This window comes from Centroberyx affinis, unplaced genomic scaffold, assembly GCF_046629955.1.
Source record: "Centroberyx affinis isolate AG114_WGS23_722 - 3 ecotype Tasmania unplaced genomic scaffold, CSIRO-AGI_Caff_v1 ptg001340l_1, whole genome shotgun sequence".
Lineage (NCBI taxonomy): Eukaryota > Metazoa > Chordata > Actinopteri > Beryciformes > Berycidae > Centroberyx > Centroberyx affinis.
In genome coordinates this window covers 356,974-378,794 of record NW_027279837.1, presented here as the reverse complement: position 1 = coordinate 378,794, position 21,821 = coordinate 356,974, and the positions used below count along the sequence as shown (strand labels likewise).

Genomic DNA, 21,821 nt, shown 5'->3' with positions numbered 1-21,821 from the left:
GGTCCTTGATATGAAAAAGTTGTGGAACCAAAACATGACTTGGGCAGGATTAGATATGTCTTACAATGGGAATCTCAACTCTCACAAATCTCACTATCTTCAGCCACTATTTCTGGAGAGAAGTAGGCCTAATTTAAAAAAATCCATCTTCCTCCAACGCATAAACCAAGACATATGCTGGAGCTTTAATCTAGCCTACTATTTCCACAGCAGTATGTGGTGCTGAGACGAATAGCAACAGAGGGGTTTGTGGAAATTAAGTTGTCCATCACAAGTCCCATTGCACAGTTGGCTTATAGATGTCAATATAGGCTGGACTAGGTTTGTGCACTTAGTCAGCAAGTGTGAATTAGTTGTTTTCAATCAACAGGTGTCTCATAGAGGTGGGATAATCCCTTAGTTTGTTGGCTGGCCATTGCCCAAGAATTGAGTCTTAACTTGTCGCCTACACGGTAATTTCGCCAACCTCCTCTCCAGCTGTAAGCTTTTCCTAACAGGACAATGAATGTTATTCCTCCACAGCTCAGAGAGACCACGAATCTCCGACCAGGATAGAAACTCTGCAGCAGCGTCCTCATTAAAATTCCCTGACCGTACACTCACCACGAAACCCTCCTGTCGTGGGTGGCACCGGCGTCCTGCGCGCCTCTTAATTGCGCACCACGCATTAACTAGGGGTGATCACGGATAACATTTGCACCACCGTGGCCGTGCATCGCGTTGCCATAAAGCGGACAGTTGGTGGCTATTTACAGCACCAAGACAGAGAGGAAAGGTGGGCACAGAGTCCCAGAGGTCCAGCGAGGGGTGGCGCCCGGCGCAGCTCATCCAGCGCTTGGACGCACTGTGCCGCTTCCTAGGGGGACCCGCACAGACTCAGTCCAGTCCGGCAGTCCGGTACTGGGGCTTCAGCGGCTCGTGCTCAGAGCTCATGTGACATTTCTTGGTGGGGACTGGCAACATGTGCGCCTGGCTGGTGTGAAGTGTGACACAGCGGCTTTGGGGATTCATTTCTCTCGGATACGCAAAGTACCCGACGTTACGGCGCACCTTGTGTAATAGGTAAGTAGATCAGTTTATTTCACTACTTTACATTAGACATCTCGGTCTCTCCATCCAGCTGTTATTAACACTGAAAATAGCGCATCGGGCGTCCCGCTGTGTTTTATTATAGGACGTGCGGCTCTTTGAATAACCTCTGCGTATTGATTATTTCTGTGCGCCTGATTTGTTGTAAGCCTGGCTGAAGCTTTTCAGGCTATTATCAGCGGCAGTGACTGTGACAGACATAAAGGTTCACGCATGATATCAGTGTCAGCAATGAAGCCAAACTAATAGGTCACTGGAACAATTTCATCATGCCTCATTCATAAGCCAACAACTCGCAGCATAATTAAAATACATGATGGATATCGATAAACCATAAACTAGCCAATCAATAGAATCACACCATCAACATAGGGTGAGCTGCTGTGTGTCACTTATCTGGAGGATTCCTGGAGAAAACAAACCTGAAATCACAATTTAATTCTAATTAATTTTGGATTAACTTCTATGACAGGTTAAGGTGGGAAAATTCCTCTAACCCTAAACGCATGAAACTGTGAATATTATGACAATCATGTTTTGTTAGGAATTTTAGGGATCACATGTTTCATATCCAGGGGATCCAACATGATCTCCAACCCCCCCCCAAAGTTTGACAATATCCTGCAATAAGAGGATCATGGATTATTAACAGAATGTGCTCTCAAGTGTTTCATTATACTGTGTGTTTGGGCCACACTTGATTCATGGAGTGAGATTAATGGAAGAGATTCATTACAGTGACTGGCTGTAGTCCAAGTAAATTAGCAGCAGTGTAAGGCTATAGTTTGCTTTTAAAATGGGAAGTTGGGCTTTTTTTTAAGCTATAGGGAAAGCCATCAAACTTGCCACATGAAGATCTTTGCTCTAAGTACCGTTCAAGTGTTCTGTTTTTTTTCAGGCAACATGGCAGGAACAAAGCAGATAATAGGGGAAAGTCTCTTAAAAAGTAAGACCACCAAGAACCAGACTGGCATCACCAAATACCCCTTTTTCAGCTTTGTTTTGAAGAACAGTGGGATAGTAAAGTGCATAGTAAAGTGCATACTAATTGAACCTGCTGGCCACTCTCTCCATTGTGATAGGAATGTTTGGTTGCCTGTTCTCCACAGAAACCCCCACTCCTTTGTTCTGGGGGACAATCCTCCAGTGCCATGTGTGCGGTGGTGGGGGAGGGAGAGGGAGGGGGGGGGGGGTCAGCGGGGGTATTGACATCTGTATCTGACAGCTTCCTTCAGGGCGAGCTGACATGCTGTGATACCATGAATGGGTATTAGAGAACATATGAGCAAGGCACTTAAAAACTAATGATCTATTCAGGATGTCTGTGCTTGGAACACAATGCTCGGGGAACCAGTCATGTTCTGAGGAAAAGCATTGAGTCATGCAACGCTGCAGAATCTGTCAACATCTAAGACTTGGTTGAATGTAAGAAGCTGGTACATAAAGATAACGTCTGTGTTGTAGCTCGTTATTCAGATGACAGCCTATTGCCAACATTTTAGATTTTTGAAAATGCTTGGTAAAACAAAATTACCTCAGTTTGCATCATTGGTTTCAAATCCTTTCATTGCTCAGAATCACATAGCATTGGATTGACACAGTTTTGACTGAGTTACTTTGAACTCAACCTTATTGAGACCTGAGTGGAGGAGTGACAGAAAGGACAGGGACTGCTCCATCTGCCCATCCGTTCTGATGTGGTTGTGTAGAGTGATGGAGGGCAGACTGTCTGTCATTCGCTACAACAGTTTCCTACTCGGGAGAGCTACCTATTGTCAAAAGCGGGGAGAATTTTCAGAGGGCAGCCGCTCGACAATCCAGACAGCTGCTCTCTTATCACCAGTGTCAGGAAAAGTCTGCATAACACCCGGAAAATATCAACTTTCCCATCCAACGCAGCAGACCTCCCTTAAACAAACTTATCTGGGATGTTCCAGGAAAAGGGAAAATCTGGTTTCTGAGTCTTGAGGCCGAGCAGCGAAAAAGTCCAAACTGATGTGGCTGCTGCATCATGGGAAAGTGCTGGAATGTTTCTATGACAGTCCTAGCCTCATAAGAGTCCCTCATGACTGGTAGAGAATGGTACACCATGAGGAGGAATGCGACCCCCCCCCACCACCCGGGTAAATATGGCCCCCTCACTCTATACAGTATGTGCTCAGGCTGGACTTGGCACCTTCCTCAAGCCTGACAAAACAGCAAGTGGCCAAAACAGGATTTCACCTAAGCAAAGGGAGGAAAGCCAGCCTCTGCTGTTTCTTTTCCTGTGTTTTCCAAATGCCAGACAGTATTAGCAAAGGCCCTCAGCTGCTTTTGAAATGAGTTTCATTTAAGCTGAGAGGGGGTTCATACGCAGGAACCGCGGGGGTAGGTGCCGCGCTGAAAAGCAGCGAAAGCCGCTCTATTCAACCAGGAAGAAAAATACATTTCCCCCTCAGCCACTTATGATCCTATCAGCTAAAGAGCACTCCCATAGGAAGTGAGGGAGCCTGGGCTAGTCAAGCAGAACCGCTCTGCTTAGAAGAAAAAAAAAGAAAAAGACCTGTCTCTCTTTCAATGGTGTTGACATTTGGAAAGCCATTATATTGTATACAGGAGTATCAGCACAGGCTCTGTCTGCCCATTGGGGGGTATCAGAGTGAATAGTAATATAGCATTCGGTGCCTCAGGTGCACAAAAGACTGAGCCGATGAGAGCGGCAACCTCAGCCGCCCGGGCCCAACAGCGGCCGCAGGAGGAGCAGCCAGGGACAAGGGGCGTTGGTAATGGATAACTAACCATTATAATGATTAAAGAGGTCGACGGGCACGGGGTGATAAGAGCGCGGTGACCGGCCGAGCATGAGGACAACGTGTTTACAGGGGGAATTCCTCACATTCCTCAGCTGCAGCCATGCCACTCCGATCTCCACCTCTGCCCACTGATGGTCACCCTCTGTGCCAGTGGAGACCCCGGGGGCAAAAGGGCCCAATCAGCTCCCTTTACAGTAAATGGCCACTGTAACTGGTGTTATGTAAGGTGATTTTTGGAGAGTTGCTTTAGAGATTTTGTTTTGTCTCAGCTGGATTATTGAGCAGCGAGCATTTGATGGAGCTAATAAATGCAGGGCGAAGAACACACATGCATGCCGGGAATGACAAAATCCCCCCAAAAGAGCTTATTTTCAAAATGTCATTCCAACTTTGAAAGTAAAATGGAGCTTTTCATTGAATTTGGAAGAAACAAAGGGCAGCTCTGTGGTCAGATATTTAACCTGCTTATGTCAAACTACAGGATGATCCCCAGGCCCTCAGTGGTGGCCCAGTAATTCCCAGTGGATTTCCACCCACACAAGCCTATAAACCTATGAGGTGAGCCAGAGCAGCTAGAGGATGTAAGAGCCTGTTGTAATCAAGTCATAAGTATCCCTAACTATGTGGATGTATTTAAACTGGTTCATCATTTCAAATGGACTTGCCAAGGGGAATCCATCTTGATTTTTCTGAGTAATAATTTAAAACAATTTCACTCTGTTTTCTTAGTTAATAAGAGAGAACTATGATTTTCATGCTAAATGCTCTGAAGTACAAAGGCTGCAGAAATCTCTGGTACGCTTTGTACAAGGAAGTCATATGGCCGGGCTTAACCCAAGTCTTTATCCCAAGTCTTTAGACCCTCAGTCTATAAAACTATTTTCTGTTTTTTTTCACAAGTCGTTTCAGCTTGACAGTTACTAGTTATACCGCAGTAATTCTCTTCCTCCGCAGTGTTTGAAGAGTGTTTGTGTTGTTAACATCTGAGCGCCCCCTTTAATCCACAAGTGAGCCGTGGAGCTGTCTTGTCACACGAAAGGTTTAAAATCGGCCCTGGCAAGAGGGATCAAATTCGTCTTATTTTTTAGAGAGCTATTTCAGAGAGCTGTGTAATCTCCATGTGTGAAAAGTGAAACACGGATGGGAGATGAAGAGTCGTCTGTACGCAAACGGTGGCACACGGAGGGGTTTGTGCTGTATAGGATCAATCAGCACTTTTTTTATGCCGTGCAGATGACTGAGTCTAATAGGATTATGAGGAGGCCTGTTGGGTGGAGAAGAGGTGCTGGGGGCACACGTTCCCCCCGCAGCCCGGGCCCGTCCAGCCTGCGGGGTCATGTGATGGAGGGGAACAATACTGGCAGGTGTCAGCCCGCTGATTACTGAGGTCTGAGGCTGGGTTCGCGCAGGAGGATTACTCAGAGCCTCTAATGGATGGCAGGTTGTGACCCCGACTAACAAGGAAGCAAATCACCACCCTCTCACCCCGCAAAGTGCTACTCTCTCCAAAGAGATTCTCTGTGGAGGTGAATTGGTGCTCTCTGGTTTCCTTGGCAACTTCTTTCGCCGATATTTATTATATCAGCCCTGGACTTCTTTGCAAGACTGTGCCGGCAGAAGCATAAAGAATCTTGCATTTTTCTTTTGTGATTCCTCGTCAGTCTTACTTTTTGCTTGCAGAATTTCTTCCACTCTTGCTTTGAGTGAGAGATGTTTCCAATACATCAGTCAAACACTACCAGTCAAAAGTTTGGACACACCTGATTGAATGTTTTTCATTATCTTAAAGCCATTCTCATCTAAAGGCTTATGCTTAAATGCTTGAAATTTGTTTCTTAGATAAATATAAATAGTGAAGTTGATGCCTATGTACGAATTTCTTTCCAAAGCCTTCGCCTTTCCATCAAGGCAAAGGGCGGCTACTTTAAAGACTCTAAAATATAAGATAGTTTTGATTTGTTTAACAGTTTTTTGGTCACTGCACAATTACATTTGTGTTATTTCATAGTTTTGATGTCTATCATTCTAAAATGCAGAAAATAGTAAAAACAAAGAAAAATGTCATGTGTCCCAACGTTTGACTGGTAGTGTATAGTATCGATAGTCTGTTCCTTTTGTTTTATTCCCCATTTCAACCTGTCATCAGTTAAACTTGAACCTTCACCCCCTGTCTACTGGCCAGACTGCAGATTAAAGCTGGTACCATATGCTGGAGACGGAGGAGTCCGCCCTGCAGGAGCGCTTATTATTGGACTCCTGTGTCACTGTCACCAGCTAATCGTTCTGGGGGATTGAAGTGATGGGACCACTCCCCTGTCTTGGCTTGAATGCTTGCTCATCTCTGCTTTACCCTGGCTTCCTCCCTGCCCCCTAAATCCAAGCGTTTTCATCTTCAAACACACACACACACACGCACACACTGACACACACCCTCTACATTCGTAATTACCTCGCCAAACCCTAGCATTGGATTTTGTGACTTATACTATCCTTGCGCTCACTAGAAGTGAAACCCTGCTGCAAGTTCTTGGGGTCCAAGTCGTGGCAGCTTGACTGCTGTAGCACAGTTCATAGAGTTAGCCAGCTGCCCTGTCTATTCATTAGAAGTGAACTCTGAGCTGTTGGTTTATAAAGCCATTGTTTTCCACTGAGGGCAACTCTCTCCCTGCCCTCTCCATGTCGCATATGGCTCATTTCATGGCTGCTGGATCATCTGATTGATAGGCTGAAGAGCGGCGGGGCTGATGTTCCTCATGCACAGTATTTGGCCAGGAGGACCGAGTCCTCAGCGAGGTCACTTGAGGTAAATGGAAATATATAAGTGGATGAAAGCGCTGAGAGGAGGATTCATCAGTTCAGCGCCCTGCGACAGACTGCGCTCTGTGCCAAAAAGCTCTTCATAAGGGAAGCACATAACGCAAGGGGAAAAAATGTAGGCTTGGAAAGGTGATTTACCCAGTAACTCATGTGGGGCAGCTATGCAGCTAGTTGTGCAAATAAGAATGAAGATATGTTTCTGATGTCTTCCCTCCCTAAGGTGTCATGGGAACTGACATTTCATTGTAATCACTGCATTAACCACCTCTGGGAGAACTTTGACTCTTCAAATATGAGACTATTGGCGCTTGTCACCCCCAATTAGAGAGCACTTTACATGGTTTTGCTCTCATTCTCTCTCTGTCTCTGTCTCTCTCCCTATCTTTCTCTCTCTCCAATCTAAGAGATTCCTGGCCCCAGGGGGTTGGAGCGCTGTCTAGTAATCTGAGACAGCATTAATATTGAATGAGATGGAGCGAGGCGTCAGCCCCACAAATTAATTTCCATACACAGAGCTGCTGATGATAATGAATAAAACAGAGTAGAAAAAGTGTGTGTGTGTTTTGTGTATGCCTACTGTATGTGGTGGTGGTAATGGCGGTGGCGGGGGTCTGTGGCAGCCACATCACCATGGAGACAGTGCCATTATTGAAGGGGTGTAGGGAGGACGCCGATGCGATGCTGGAGTGAATGCAGCGTTGGCAGCAGAAAGCACCGACATGACAACAACACAAGCTGACTGGAGAGCGACCGGACAGCCGTCTGGCTTCGCATCAACAGAGAGTCTTGGAAACGCTCCCTCTATAAGCCGTCCTTCACCCTCTCCCGCTGCTGCCTTTGCCGTTTTCACAGAAAAGGCTTATACGTGAGTTATAGCCCACATGGTTCTGGCCCAGCTCCATTCACCCATATGATCTATGTTCACACCCAGATTATCTAATGTGTCCTGGAAATGATAGTGCTGTGAATGACAGGCAGCGTGAGCCAAAATGAGACCTGCTGCTGGGATGAGTAGCCCCCCCTCCCCGAAGAGGAGAGTTTCCTTCTGGGGAGAAGAGATGACTTGGCATTTTGGGTTTGTCAGAAGCTGCAAATAAATTGGACACAGTGGTCGTCGTGCAGACTGTTTGTGCCAGTAAAAACACTGCAGTTCGCTGCGGTATACTATATGTCAAACATGCTGTAGAGACTGCAATGATTTATGCTCCCTCTCCCTCTCAACTCTGTGCAATAATGGGAGTTTATGCATCTGGTGCTATTGGAATCATTCCATATCTTTTCCCCTGTTTTCAGTGCTTATACACACACACACATTCTTGTGGACATGCAACACACACACACACACACACACACCGCCCTGTTGTCTGTGGTGCTGCAGTCATCTCGAGAAACTGTCACCACAGCAACTCTTAAAATAATGTCAGTGAGGTTCGGCTCCCTCTTCTGCCTTCCCTTGGGCACTCGCTCCATTCTTCACTCTTCCGCTAATAATAGATCTTGCTGCTCATCCCTCCTTATTGTCCCGTGCACAACACCACACAGAAGAGAAAAGCAGTAGGAAGATAGAGAGAGGAGAGAGAGAGAGACACCTGCAAGTTCCCTCCCAGACTGTTTCTCCGGCAGCCAGATCTCTCCCCGGGGCCAAGCGCTTGACATTTAACTACGGTAGCCATAAACAGGCCAGTGGAATGCCATTGACATTCATTTTGTCTGGCACAGTTTCTCGCTGGGTGCGTTTTGTCTTTTCTGCCACTTCTGCTCCACCGCGATTTCAACCCAACAGCGCTGGACTCTTCCTGCAGCCCACAGTGCAGCGAGGAGGCTTGTAACTCAGCAGCCAAAAAACAAAGTGTGAAGAAAGTGAATTTACACCTTACAGGAAAACATGTCGCCCCCCCACGAATGATGTAGGCACTCCGTGGGCCAATCAGTAACAAGATGCATCATTCTTCCGTGAGTTTCATCAAAATCAGACCAGATGGTGGTTTTCGCAGTTATGGCCTTTCAAAAGTTAAACATTTTGACCTTTAATTTTTGGTGGGAGCTCTTCCTTGTCCTCAGTTGAGTGTCTAAGGTTGGGTGTTTTCATTTATTGTTTTCATAATGTGGGCATTGTGAAGCCCTTTGAGACTGTAGCAGTGATTAAGGGATATACAACCTGACTTCACGTCACTTGACTTAATTGCAGCGCCCCCATTAGGCCAATTAGTGTAATGTTTTTATACGCTGCAACACAGTGCCAAAATGCGTCATCCCTAGGGTTCAACCAAAATGCGTCATCCCTAGGGTTCATCAAAATCACACCAGTGCTGTCTGAGATAACACATTTGAGTTTAAAATTTTGACCTTTAATTATAGCGCTCCCATTAGGCCAATCAGTGTATGCCGGTATGCAGGATGGCTGCATTTGTGTAGCAAGTTTGAAGCCAATCAGACTTACACTGGAAGAGTTAGGGCCTTTCAAAGTTTGGCATTATGACCTTTTATTACAGCACCTCCATGAGGCCAATCAGTGTAATTTTTTTAAACACCAGAACACAGTGTGAAGATGCGTTATTCTTTCAAGTTAAAATCAGACCAGTGGAGCGTGAGATATCACCTGAGATATCATGTCCTCCACCATTGCGTGGGGGGACAGTAATTAGTGGAAGATTGATGACAACCCCATGAACACAGTAATCATGTTGTTCAAATTGTCCATGCACTAACGTGTTAGTAAGTAAGAACAAAAGAGCATGTATCAGCCTTAGTGCAGTGTGTGTTATCACTTCATCAAACACCAAAGACTGTGAAGCTTACCACACAAATCACCTACAAGCTCAGCTCTTCTGCTGAGCTCCATCTCCAGCCTACCGTTGAACCACCACTTCATCCATAATATTAAACATTGCTGACTCTGTGTGTGTGTGTGTGTGTGTGTGTGTGTGTGTGTGTGTGTGTGTGTGTGTGTGTCGCAGATCTCATCCACACCAGCAGGCACGCTGAGTCTGGCCTGTTCCTCAGCTGTTTACCTATTCATTAATTCAGCCATGAGTGATGGCACAGGCAAACCACAGCTCTCCATCCTCTGGTAATTAAACGTCTGTTGGTGGACATTTTTCTCCTGGAAAGCATTTTAAAAACTGACGTGCACGCACATACACACGCACACTCTCCGAGACGCTGCCGGTGGGCGTCCCAGGCGGCCGGGCTAGCGTTAGTAATTAGCGTGCTGAGTGGCTGCGCTGATTGCTTCATTATTTCTCCGATAGGCATCTGTGAGAGACATTTGATGGATGTTGCGCATTTGACAGTAATCCATACTAAAGCTCCTTATGATAGTGTTGTGTTCGTCAAACCATGGGCTTGGCTCACACCTATAGGAACAATGTTATTCACTAAGTGCAGGTTTCAAAGTTAAGTTCCTCAGAACAGCTTATATCCTGATCTATCCTGATCCTGTTGCATCAGGTTTGCTCAATGCAACACCTTTGCTCAATGCATGTGTGCTGCTGTTGCATAATTACTCCACATTCATATGTTAACATCAACATTAAAGCATGAATCCCATTAGTTTTGTGTGATCCATAGTCTGGAATATTAGAGGTGTGAAAACGAGGCTCAGATCCTCCTCAGATTCACTGGAAGACTTCAAAACGATTCAGAATAATTGGCTTGTTTTGCTCACAGCGGTTAAGCCTGATGGTGTGAGGCGGCAATTATCAACTGTATGGCCCAGTTTCACAGACATGGATTATTGTCGTGTGCTACAACAAGATTTTAGTGGATGTTTCTCATTCAAAGCTGTAGTCAACAACAAGGTTTAATCCGTCTTTAAAACTGTCATTGTTTCCAAGGTGGTAGGTGTTTCTGAAGGACTTGTCATCATCTCAAGGAGAAAGTAAACATCACAGACAGCTCAGGGCATTGTGCTTTAAATAAATCCTTCAGCATCCATCATGCTTAGCTGACAATGAGTAGACAATACTAAGTTTGAGAAAACCTTCAACTTCTAAAATTTAATTAAATTGGATTTTTTTTCATCAAGTTCAACTGTTATTTAAAGTGTTTTTATTTGTGCCTCTTCATAGTTGTTTCCTCACAAATAGTGCTTGTCTGCTTAGGATGTTTTCCCATTCCCTGAGCATTTCTTAAGTGTGATACAGGTATTGCGTGATTGTTTACGTTCTGCCACTTCTTAACACACCCTACTTTGTGATTTGCTGCTCTTCTGAAGGCTGTATCCTCACCCCAGGGTGCTGTCTGGCCTGCGATATTTCTCCTAATAATGTCTCACAACTGGGCCGGTCTAACACCTCCTCCACTGTAACATGAACTCCCACTGGACCGGCCTCAGTAGGATCTCCCTTTTAAAATGTCAACCCTGTCAGGCCCCCATGCCATCATATCTCCTGTCATCGGCAGGTAAACATCGGTCCCAGATCCGCGGGGAATGGCAGCTCAACTCCATTACGGCCGTAGCTGCCACTACTTCTTTTTCATCAAGTTTTACACTCGGGGTTCTCCACCAAAAACCACTACTTTAATCATTGCTCTCCAGTAGTGACTGCGAGGGAAAGGTCACCCTGTCCAGGCAGGGAGTGGGGGATAAGGCCAGATAGAAGACTGCTGGCTCCATCACTCTGAAACTGAATTACCCCCAGAGTGTGCCAATCACAAGCACACACGCACAGTTGGGTATGTGTGTGTGTGTGTGTGTGTGTGTGTATGTGTGTGCTTGCATCCACATGCAATTTAGTCTCAGTGTGATTGGTTTATTAGGCCTTCAGTCTATATGGAGAATTGAGCAACCGGACTGCTCGTCCATGAGTAAATTCTCCGGTTTTCAGGCCAATTGTCCCTGTCATGTTGTTGTAGAGTGCATCTGCCTTCGTCTGTCAGTCTGGATCACGAAGTAGGCCTAACTATCCAAGCAGTGTGTGTGTGTGTGTGTGTGTGTGTGTGTGTGTCCGCATACAGTGAGCCAGACACGCTCTCAGGACTAGCAGCTCTTGGAGTTAATCCGTCTCACTAATAGTGGGGGATGGAGCCGAAGGGGAGGAGCAGGGGGGAAGAGAACAATACAACGTCTCTCGCTCCGTCCCTCTACCTCCCTCCCTCTCTCTCTCTCTCTCTCTCTCTCTCTCTCTCTCTCTCTCTCTCTCTCTGGCTCGGGACACGTGGTCATCCCCGGCGGGAAATCTCTTGGACCTTGGACACTCTCTACGGATGCTGGTTCTCTCGTTCACTCATCCCAGCTGGGTCTCAGCGGTCCCTGCTTCACCACTCAAGGAAGCGAGGTACAATGCTCCCCCCCTCCCACCAAAACATCCTTCCTCACTGCCCTCCATTCCTGCCATTGTCACCAGACGAGGGGCTGCGTCAAGAGGTAAAATTAGGAATGTGCGTGTAGAGTAAGGAACTTCCTGGACTTTTTTCGTTCCTGCCTTACTTGGTTACTGAAGTGTGTGTGCATGTGTGTGCACATATATGTGTGTGGGGTTGTTTGTGGCCAAAGAAAAGAGGCAGGAAGAGTAGAGACAGAGTGAAAAGTAGGTACTTCCTCGCAATGCAAATTCTTACGTTATGTAGACATCACAGGCTTGCTGTGCCTGCCTCATGGACATTCCTGTACGTTCCAAAGGGCCTCGTTTCCTGTCCTGGACCGGACATAGCACTTGTGTGGCTCATAGATACACTCAGTGGGAGAGAACAGAGAAGATCGACCAGATCATAGCTCTACAGGAAAATGTGATTACCATAGCCTCCTGTTTTCATGTTTGTACTCCCATATATCTTGGAATCCAGATGATATATTCCAAGTATTGTTTCGAAACGGGGGGATTTCCTCAGTTAGTTATTTCCTTATACGGTTACGTTTGTTTCCTTAGGCTCCTTAGTAAATCCCAACCACATCTGCAGGGGCTGCTGTGAAAGAAACTCAGCGTATGCTTTGGTGTTAGTCCATAAAATGTGCGGAGGAAGTTCGCACGTCATTAGCAGTGGTGATCACTTGAGCCCCATCAGACATCAGACAGCTCCTGTAGGACACCACAGCTCCCCTGAGTTTGTTTTTGCCCTAATCCCTTCAGCGTGTTGAAATGAGTAGAGTGGCCCGCCCTGTTACATCTGTTATGTTGATTTGAAGGGATTAAGCTTGTTTGTGGTATAATGCCCTCTATGCTGGTGGCAACCCCTCCGCTTCTTATTTTGAATTAAGGAAAAACCTAGAAGAGGCGGTCTGGGCTCGTACCCAGCGGGTGCAGCCGTTGGTTTGTCGTATTACGCCACTACATTATTAAACGCTTACACAGAAACCCTCAAGGCAACTAAAATTGCTTTCATGTTAATGCATGATACTTTGTCAGACGACATTAATCATTTAGTCAAGCAGCTAGAGACCTTGTCCCTCTTCCATAGGTGAATTCTCTCTGACCGTATCCATCTTCTACTTAGGGCTCCTCTGGATATAAGGGCAGTTCAGTTAACCTTGTCAGTCCTGTATCGACGTATGAGTCACCATTTCCTCTGTCCAGTAAGTCTTGAGAATTTACTGGACAGACATGGAAGTACTCAGTTCATCTTATTTTGGTCGTGTACTGCTAAACAAACAAACAAATATAGAACAAAAACTTGAATGTAAAATGAAATATACAAGACTGTAAATTTATGGTGTGACAAGGAATAGGTAGAAGTACACACTTATCCATTCCTTCCCCCCTTTTTTCTGACTTATATAGCCTAATTGCCAGGATAACCTCTTGTTTGTTTGTTTGTTTGTTTGTTTGTTTGTTTTGGTACTGACCTCAGAAACAGCTTCACATAGGGGATCTCTCGAGGGATGCAGCAGACAAACACCTTGACAAATTTTCCCTCTCAGTTAAATGTTGCAGCCGTTGTGCTGCAGTGCATTAATGCTGCTTCTCCTCTCGCTGGACTCCAAAAGTTTTGACTCGGTGTATCAGAGCCTGCGGCTGTGATGCTGCTCCCTGTGACAGAGTGTAGTTGGCTTTCTCTAACAATTTACCTGCTTGGCATAACAGGGGAAGGTGCGCAAAGGGAGGCCTTGATGTGTTAACTGTGATGCCCGCTGGGATGCTGCAGGATAGATGGTGGCTGACAGCACCCTTGGCGTTGCAGCGCTACTGCTGTGTCATGCTATTTCGCTGTGGTGTTGGCTTGGTTGTTTGTCTCAATTTAACATCTCTGCAGAAGTGTCTGGTTTTATTGTATATCTGGGGCTAAAAATACCTTGTACCTTACCAATCGAGGCAGAGAGTAGGCTGGACAGTGAGGTCTGGTTGGATGGGATAAGGTCCCTCATGCGGGACCATCATTACAAACCCGTTTCATGGCCAAGCTTTGTTCAAACCCACAGAACTTTATTTTAAATTCTAGCTAAGATCCTAAGGTTTCCAAAGATACCAAATATGTCATGCTTAATTAACAGGGAAATGTGTATAAAATGGCTCACAAACATCTAGATTTTTTCCATTTGTTGTAATGGTGCAGCCATAAAAAATGCCATCTTGGGTTTGAATATTTCACTCAATATAAGCAGCTATAGCTTCAATGAAGCGTTGGAACAAGCAGACACAGAATATGTGACATTGTTGTACAGCATGGAAAAATGTTTTTTCTAACTTTGAAGCTACTTAAGAGGAAAACTCAGGGCGCAAGGGGTTAAAGAATATAGGAGAGGAATCTAACTATATCTATATCACAGATGCTTCAAAAATCAGTATTTAAAGTTGCACCAGGCAACTTCGCACTTATCTCCCGCTAGGATTTCATTACGCAGAAATCGTGTAATGTTGCGTCAGTAAACTGCGCACTTCTCAGACCTAGATTTCTTCTTCTTAGTGGCTAGTATGGACGGAGCGCTCACTGCTGTTTAGGAGGCAGTTTTGTATTTTGCTCATGAACGGTTTGTCCCTTCCTGTAGCGCTGAAAAGATTTCCCACCAGTGACCATACCTGACACCTGAGTCTCAATTAGTGGGGATGGAACACTCTTCTCTGTGGCAGCCCCTAATTTGCCATTTTAAATACTGGATGTATTTTCACATGAAAATCTTTCTAGTGCAGCTTTAATTCATTAATATTAATATTCCATTCGTAGTTTAGTTCAAAAACAACAAAAATTAGTCATTCCACTTAAAAAAATAAAGAAATAAAGAAATCTAGCTTGACTCATCCTCAGCATTTTGAGCGGCACTGCTCCTCCAGTTGAGTCATTCTAGTTCTGCCGGCGGCTACTGCCTGAGTCGGTCAGCTTGCCACGAGGGCCTGCGTGGCCACCGGCGGGTCGGCCGTCACCTGCACAGACAGACAGCGAGGAGTGACAGGTGTTAGACCTGCTGCAGGCTGACCGACACCCACGTCACCGGCTTTACAAGAAACCCTCCCCCACTCAGACACACATAAACCCGTGCACACTGAGAGATACATGCACATACACATACAGGCACATGCTCACACACACATATAGACACAAAGACACACACACAAGCACTAGCGCTTGTAATGAAGGCTGATATTTCCTGTTTATGTGTTGGTTGGAAGTCTTAAATTATTTCTCATAAATTTGTTTAATTTCCCATATGCCAGCTTCCAGACTCGGCCCGTACAAATCGCACTCTTCAGTTCAAGAGACTCGGAGCATGAAGACCAAGCCTTGCTAAAGATGAGAGAAGGGAAAGAGGAAGATAGCAAAAGAGCAGCAATTGGGATCAAAGCATGACATGGTTAAAGAAGTGGAGAGCAAAGAGACATGGGAGATGAAGGGGGGGGTAAACATGGGCGCCCGCGGCCCGGTGCCTTTCTACAACATCAAGCCCTGTTTCAGAGCCACTGTTGGAGATCACAGCACAGAGCCGTAGCAGCCTCTCCTTCTGACATGTCCCACTACAGGGAATCAGACAGTCACGCACTTGCACTTATGCATAGTTAGTCTATCATCAGCAGCCTGCCAAGGATCGGTGCCTGGAGAACACACAGCGATGAACATTAAGACCCGACAGACAGTGAACAAACAGACACTCAACAAACCGGTTGTCACAGCCTCCGGTGCGCTGAGCTGCTCAATCCCGGCTAAGCACACTGTGTGCTGATCAAACCTTATGAGTGCAGAAGCCACAGCTGTAGTCAAGAGCACTTTAGTCGAGTCAAAGTCAACTCTAAGACAAGGTCTAGTCGAGACCAAGTCTCGAATATTCAAGACTAAGATCAAAATAGGCAAGAAACAGCATCTTTCTAAATGTAAACATGACGCTTTAGGATTTTCTTAAGAATCAACAGAGATGTAGATCTATCTGCACCAGCTCTATACTAAATCATTGAGGGTTTTGGCTAATCAATAGAAGTTTGAGGATCATTACATACTATACACAGGAAGGGCTGGGTGATATTGATAAAATCAAATATCACAATATTTTAGACTGAATACCTGGATATCGATAATGTGACGATATTTTGGGGATGAGTATTTGTGCTTTCATAAGATATTTACACACAAAAATGTGTCTGAAATGTGTTAATGTGAAAATTAGTAATGATCATTAGTAATCAGTAATGTGTAATCAGTAATAAGTAATGTGGATATGATGAGCAGGTAAAGCCAATCATTGTTCATTTTAACAGCCTTTAAGACCAGGAAGAAGTAACATTTAAGTTATTTCTCAATATTACGATAGTCTACTAACTAATCACAATATCGATATTATACTATATCACCCAGCCCTATGCACAGGTGTAATCCCTTAAATTGTTTCTAGTGCTAGGAAGAAAATAAACAAAGGTGGAGAAAAAAAAACGTATCTTTGAAAATGTTAAGACAGGCAGGAACAAGTCGAGTCAACACCCAATAGTCTGAGCCAAAATAGGTGCTAGACTGAGATAAGACACGAGAAACATGGTCTCAAGACCTACATCAGACTGAAACCAGACTCATGTACTACAGCCATGGCCATAGTTCATCAAAGGTCTCCCAGCCTATTAGTCTCTGGTGTGAATGTAGATGTCGGACAGCCATTCCATTACCTCCAGGATTGTGTGAGTGGCTACATGCTTGCTCGTTATCCGCTACTAGGGTCGCATTGAGCGGCCGCAGTCCGATAATCAATGTGCCCGAGCCGGAGAGGCAGACTTGACATGTCTATCTGTCTGCCGGCCTGACAGCTCCAGCCGTACTGTAAGAAGTAACGATCTGGAGATCTGGCTGTAAGACAGAGGCCCGAGATGAAGCTTTGATCAGATGTTTTCCCCGGGTGTCTGACGTCTGAAAGAGAAAAAAGGGCAAAGAAAAGTTTGCTCTCATTTTACCCCCAAATGTTTTTTAGTTGGATAGAGCAAGTTAGCTCAGGACACGATCCAATTGTTCACTTATTCACGAGGCTCTTGATCAAAAACCTCCTATAAGTCGATAATTTTTTACATTATGCATCCCCTCTTTTGACACTGCCTGTCTTCCACCTCTCTCTGGTGACATGAGGATGAATGATAGGAAAGGAGATAGAGACGAAGATGATGATCAATAAGCAGCGCTTTGTTAATAAAGAGCCTCAATTCACTTCATTAGTGCAGATCCACACTGGGAGAGAGAGAAACATGTAGACAGACTGAATAACTTGTAACGATGAGAACAGCACATTCTGCAACAGGGGGAATCTCATGCCAACCAGACATCACTACAAAACACTTGTACCGTTGGATTAAAGCAGATGTCTATTTTTTTATGTTTTCTATTGAAATTGTTGACTTCTTAATGTGCTTTCGCATCCATGGGAGCTCGATAAATGAAAGACTTGTGTGATAAAAGATTAATATAAGAGACAGTGAGGCAGCAGTAAACCCAAGGTTATTACCGATGGGGAAATTCTGTAGCATTGCTCTACTGTGACCTTTGCAGAGCTAGGATGTATTTAAACACACAATCCCAGTGAGTGTGTTTGTAGAAGATTAGACCTATCATGTGTAAATGCTCCACTTGTCATAGTCTTCAGGATGGCTGGATCGCCTTGTCTTGCGTTCAGACTGATTGTGACAAGCGTCATCGTACGTTCAGGAAAGTGTGGTGAATTCAAGTGTCATCCGAAGCCCCCTTCACCTGTTTTGCGGCGGTATTATTTTTTTATTGTGTTACCGGTTGTGACAAGCGTAGCGGGACGTGATACGCTGTAGTTTCACATTACTCTTCATCATAAGCGAGCCACTCGCAGCAGCAGTCAATCACTGAAGGGTCACACAAGGACAGACAAGAGAGAGAGAGAGAGAGAGAGAAAGAGAGGGAGAGAGGCAGAGACAGAGGATATTTACGACTGAGACAGTGGTGAAGATGAGCAGCATCCCAATTTGTGTTCCTTTACTGCCTGGCTCAATAACTCTGCCAGGAGAGGAGGCATGCGCCTGCGCCGGGCGTTTGCAGGTATCACTGGTCTCGATGGGAGGCAGCTTTGTTTTGACAGGATCTTATTTCGGATTGATTGCCATCCCACGGCCTCAGCGGTTGATGCATCAGATCGATAAAACACTAGTTCAGAATGTGAGTGTTTACTCTTTGTGTGCCCCTTGTCCGCATCCATGTGTGTGTGTGTGTGTGTGCGCACACTGTCAACAACTAAAATGCCAAATACTTTTATCACCTTCTGGGGAGGTCTTAAAGGAGAAATCCACCCTCGGATACGCTGGTAGATATCATCAATCCGTGATGTTCACTGTATTCCAGGAGTTATTTTGTGATGAAGTGTTGTAATTTACTTTTGTGTTGCATTCACTTTTCCTCAATCTGCCTCGTCTGCTTCTAATTCAACAGAGGCAGAGGAGCGATTCCCCTCGCCCCCCCCACTTAAAACGCAACATGTCTTCTGTGGCTGCTGCATTGCATTATGGTCCATTGAAGCTGCTTTCAGTGGGGAAATTGGTCTCTCTGCCTCTTCTGCGATGGTTTTCTCCCTGTATGATTGTTGAACTTGACAATCATATATGGAAACTAGTGCGTCTAGAAAGAAGCCCTTGCTCTTTGAGTCTGACATTTAGCGTTGATGTTTTAGATAGCTGAAAAACGCCCTGCTGTCAAGCTCCATTGTAGCTGCGTTGCAAATATACAACCAGCAAAAAAGACCCATAAAAGCAAGGTGCTGGGTTTTTTTTACCAGTGTTAAAGTGTTTTAGGGTGGGTTTTATCAGTCTGTAAGCTATCAGTCGCCCAGTCAGAACTGTCTTCAACTCCACCATCAAATGCATCCAGCCTCTTATTTCCACTGACAGCATTTGTCTGTCACTCATCCTAAGTGCTTGCTATTCTCTATCAGTCTGTGGTCTCCTCCTCCCACTCTCAGCCAAGCAAATGGACCAGTGATGTAACAAGTCTCTCACAGGTTCTCCCCCGGGACTCTGTTACCTGCCTCACCCCGTGTCCCCAACCTGGCCTAAGGTGTGGGTTATACTCAATACCCCCCCCCGCTGATTTGACCCCCTGCTGAATCTGTGAGTCAGTTTGTTCTTCCCTTACCTTTTCTGACTGCCCAGTGTGAAACAGTGGAGCAAGGTGAGCGTGACACCTTCCTCACAGAGAAGAAGTGCATAGAAAGCTCATCCAGCTTTTCTCTAGTAAATTGACTCTATGGGAGCACTACAATAGGCAGAAATCCTTGGAGGCTGCTATCTATCTTTCTGACTGTGGCTCCCATGCGTTCACACACACACATAGACACACTGATAGGGCCTTGGCCACAATCCCTCTGATGAATGGCCTTCCTCAGTGGGCCAGCCTGTGTGTGTGTGTGTGTGTGTGTGTGTGTGTGTGTGTGTTGAGTAATGAAGAGGCCGGTGATGCTCTTCCTCTTCCACTCCCCCTCAGTTGCCCCCCTCATCACAGGTGCTCCGGTTTTACAGAGTGGGAGCTCTCCACTGAATGAGTAAGAGATTCATTCATCCTGTGAGAGCTAGCTGCGTTTATCGTCAGTGTGTACTATGAGTGTGAATGTGTCCGGATCAAGATCCTAGTGACGCACACCTCACTCACACACTCATACACTCACACACACACACACACACAGACAAATAAGTGCCCACTCCTTCGCTATGCTCCATGCCTCTCCTACATAAATGACTATTGACAGGTGTATCCTCTTTAATGCTACACTGTCCTGCTATTTCAGTACTGACATATTTAGTATGTTCACCTGGAGCTTCTAACTGAGTCGGTGGAAACATGGATGTGAACTGACAGCCGCTGCACGCCAAGCAGATAAAGTATAGCCGTATGAGCATGATGCTGGCATGTGAGACATACGAGCGAGAAGCTGCCGGCATTTAGTCGGATTAACGATTTCATAGCTGGGGATAAATTTGTAGATTCTCTGTGCATAGCAGTGCTTTTCCTCAGCGTGTTGGCTATAGTGCAGGAGTAATTATCCATACAATAATGTAAGTATTCTCCTGCACACTAAAAAGGCTTCATTCCCATTCCACTACTTTTATAACTAATGTTTTAGAGCAACAATATATTGAAGCAAACAACACGTTTCACCTCCAGACTTTGCTGTTTCATACGTCTGTTCATACACAGCATATGAACAGTGTGCATACCGGTGTTTATGTCCCCGCGGTTATGTAACCAAGTGAGGTATGCCAGTGATTGGTCGGGACAGGATGATGTGTCCCCACTCCCCACCACGGTCGCAGTGAACGGCATGCTGAGAGCCTAATGTTCTTTTAATGGCTGATGTGTTGCTGTACCACAGGGAGGGCCTGGGGGTGGGGGGGGGCGCTGATTGATGACCCGCGCAGCCTCCGCCAGCCTTCATGACACAGCACCAGCAACTCATCCTGCCAGGTTAGCCAGCCGGGGCCACGGCTGACAGCGCTCGCTCGTACAGCGCAGCACAGTGACTCAGCAATATGGCCGACCTCAGCTGAACAGTTGGCTCCATGGAGAGATGGAGGATTAGAAAGCTACTTGGAAACCTGGTCCTGCTTTCTACCTCGCCCTGCTGGCATTCGATTTAGGCCTGTTGTTGTATCGAATCAATACTTGTAATCATGCAATTGTTTTGTGTAGCCTGGCTGGACAATTAAGTTATCAAAGCACCACAGGTCAGCAGCAGTCTCCTGTGTGCTTGAGTCACCGGCCTAACAGTTCTGTGACCCTCATACTGACGAAATATGGTTTCATAACAGAATTGTTCTTAGTAATCAGCTTGCCTATTGCGCAATAAGCCATGGTCTTATGCGATTGGTGCCAAGCACTTGGTGTTTTGCAAGGTCACCAAGACGGTGTTAACACCCCCAGAGGTAAGGGCTTGATCTCTCCTGAGTCACGGACACACTCTCAGCCGTGCTGCGGCCTCAAAAACAAGAGTGCAGGAAACAAATGGGGAGGGTGAGAGGAGAGCGAGAGCCTCTGCCTTATCAGGGTCTGTTAGCTGATTCCCATCAAAGGGGGTGAAACATCAAAGGGAAAATGGACGCCCTCTCCGTTGTGGGCATTTCCCCTGGGTCGCCTCAAAAAGTGCGAGGCTGGGAGGAGGTGGGCTTCACACAACTTGAAATGGAACTAAACACCCTGAGATCACATCAGCCATGGACCCACCGCTTTGATGTGATGCACTGCCCACTGATGTAACCGGCTTTTCTTATGCCACGGTTTCCAGCATGGCCATATGGATCCATTGTGCTCATTATCTGTTGTAAATGATAAACAAAAGAATAGGTTTCGGAATAGGGTTTTTACCAACAAATGTTTTTTTATTTGTGACTTGCAGCATGAAGAATGAAATTCATGTCATGTCAAAAAATGTAGGATCTCAATAATTGAGAGGCAGTGTCACAGCCTCATCTCTCATCTTTATTCCTCACTTGATTTTACTGCATGTATCTGTCCAATTACCTCAGAGCCACAGCTTTCACACTTCACTTCTGAACCTCCCTCCTCAGACAGAAGCTGACAGGAAGCTCCCTCCAGTTTGTAACATCGAGATAAACCAGAGTGTGAGAACATAGTATCAAACTGGAGTGAGAGAAGTATCAGTTTGAACAAAGCTTGCGATTAGAGGTCCGGTTATCAGTTGGCTGTGACAGCACGACGCTGTAGTTCACACCATCCTCTGACTCCCACACCTCCCTCCCTCCTCCTCCTCCTCCT

The 21,821-nt window shown here is 45.7% G+C and overlaps 1 protein-coding gene across 2 annotated transcripts in view; it reads left to right on the top strand.

Annotated features, from left to right (window-relative positions):
- The first annotated feature begins 568 nt into the window (after positions 1–568).
- tmem108 (transmembrane protein 108) overlaps positions 569–21,821 on the top strand; it is a 42,004-nt gene continuing 20,751 nt past the window's right edge. Inside the window, exon 1 of one of the 2 annotated variants that reach the window (XR_011695609.1) lies at positions 569–1,062. The gene's annotated coding sequence lies outside the window, so the exon portion shown is untranslated. The remainder of the gene's footprint in view (positions 1,063–21,821) is intronic. The other variant, XM_071525856.1, reaches the window with a different exon arrangement.